At 33.8% G+C, this 2,234-nt stretch overlaps 1 long non-coding RNA gene across 1 annotated transcript; it reads left to right on the top strand.

The window, feature by feature from the left end:
- Window positions 1–971: 971 nt before the first annotated feature.
- On the top strand, window positions 972–1,855 carry LOC128651578 (uncharacterized). The gene is made up of 3 exons (XR_008401127.1): window positions 972–1,249; window positions 1,336–1,392; window positions 1,701–1,855. It is a non-coding gene; the product is annotated as an uncharacterized LOC128651578 (long non-coding RNA).
- Window positions 1,856–2,234: the final 379 nt, after the last annotated feature.

Here is a 2,234-nt window from a genome sequence, read left to right as displayed (position 1 = left end):
GAGTCAAGCAAACCCCAGGCGCTCGTAAGAAGATTATTTGGGAGAAAATTAGTGACGCAGTGAGTGCTCAAGGACCCACTAAAAAAGATATCGAGTCCTGCAAAAAAAGGTTCAACGATATCAAGCGTCAAACGAAATCCAAAATTGACAAAGAAAAGCAATATGCCCGAGGTACTGGAGGCGGACAACCTTATGTCGCAGATTTGACAGACTTTGAAAGAAAAGTTTTACAGAGGCTTGGCACGGAGGTCATTGAGGGCATAACCGATGACTGTGATAGCGATATTCGTGGTAATTATAATTTATAAATTAATATTTATATTGTTTTCTTGTCTGCTCCAAAATTGTTTCTCTTACGTTCATGTTTTACAAAATTGGATTCTGTTAACGGAATCTTGATTGTACAATTTCTGCTTTACTGTTCCTTTAAAATAGATTTATGATTTACATAACTTCTCTCTGTATCTATTTTTTTAAAGTTCCAGTGAACGAAAAAGGAAAGCATTCATGATGGAGCATGAAAAACATTTTAAATTATCTAATATGTTCAATTTTTTTTCATATTGCTTAATGTATTTTAAAAAAAATAAGGCCTACATGGCACAGTAAAATGAAACCCAAATGTTTGATTTTGAAAGGGCATGCAATTTTAACCCACCTTTAATTTTGTTTTTTCATTATCTAAATTGCTTTATTTTCTATATATTCTTTGTTGAATAACATATATTGATATTAGAAATACTCGCTAGCTGTTATTTCTTCAACAAAGGAGAACTAACGAATGAAGCAAATTAGATAATAGTAGTTAATTGTAATTTCTTTTTTATTGTATTCTCTATTGGAAACATTTGAGAAAGATGTTTTTAGAGACCTTTTAATTTGTGTATATTAAAGCAAGATACAAATCATAGTTAGAAAATGTTATAATGGGAGTACATTTAATTATTAATTAGCATTTCATAAATTGCACATAAACTTTTAATTTTATTGATTGTATTAATTTAAATTTGTATTTACTAACTCCTAGGTGGTTCAGTTAGAGCGTCAACCTCTGCATCTGTCCATACCCCATCTACCTCTTCATCAGAGAGACCACGTCCTTCAACTTCTCAGCCTCAGAACGTAAGACAACAACAACATGGGCAATATTTATGGTCAACTACAAATACCAGCCACAGCCTATCGTCTGCAGATACTATTCCAGATGTAAGGAGCAGTACACCAGATACAGCTGTTGGAAGAAGCTCTGGTATGTATCTTTAAACCACTTATATATACACCTTCTAAATTTTTGTTTATAAATTAGATATTAATGTTTAATTTTAATTTTTACAGCCGATGTTGGACGTCTCTTCAGAGCCATGGTGACCGAATCAGCACCACTTTTTGATGGTAAGTTACTTTTTTAAAGTAAATATCGGATGAGAAGACAAATAATTATGTTAGAAACTAAATTGAACCATTTAAACTTTGATAGTTATTCAAACTGTAATACTGTGAGATTGATGTATTTTATATGAAAACAGTTGTAGTAAGGAAGGTATTTAATCTTATTGTAAGATTCCAACATGAAAGTATAACATGACACTATAAATTTCTCTTGTATAGTAACCCCTCTAACCATTAATGTTTGAATAAATTTCGATCTGCATCTTTTTTTTTTGGAAATTAATGCTAATTTTTTTTAATTTTTTTTTTAGATATCGCCGAGGAGGACGATTCATCAAGAGAGGTGATTCTGAATCTTGTTCCAGTTCCAGCACCAGAGGGTAGATCGCCAGAAAGTGGAAGCCTGACTCCTGACCTAACACAGATGGCACAAGATCAGGATTTGGACATACATGAGCCTGTTATAAACCCCCATAGTGATGAGGAAAATACTAATTCACCACCTGTTCATGGAGTTCAAGCACAGGGAATTGAACTATTGGAACAACCACAAGCTATTGTCCAAGAGCAGGCACCTTTGGAAGATGCAGGTCTTAACGAAATGTTAAATCTTGCCAGAGGATATAGAGCAGACAGTAGACAGGTCCAGGAAATTTTGTCTGGACATTTAGAAAGATTTGACACATAACCAGCAACGGTTGGAACTGGACCGTGAAATCTTTAACTGGCAAAGAGAAATGGACAGGGAAAGCAACCTACATATAAACAGGGCCTTGACAATAGCTGAAGACAACATGCGAATGGCTCAAAATACTATGCAAACTTTGTTAGAATTGATTAGAGAT

This window comes from Bombina bombina, chromosome 3, assembly GCF_027579735.1.
Source record: "Bombina bombina isolate aBomBom1 chromosome 3, aBomBom1.pri, whole genome shotgun sequence".
Lineage (NCBI taxonomy): Eukaryota > Metazoa > Chordata > Amphibia > Anura > Bombinatoridae > Bombina > Bombina bombina.
This window is presented reverse-complemented; position numbering and strand designations above follow the sequence as displayed.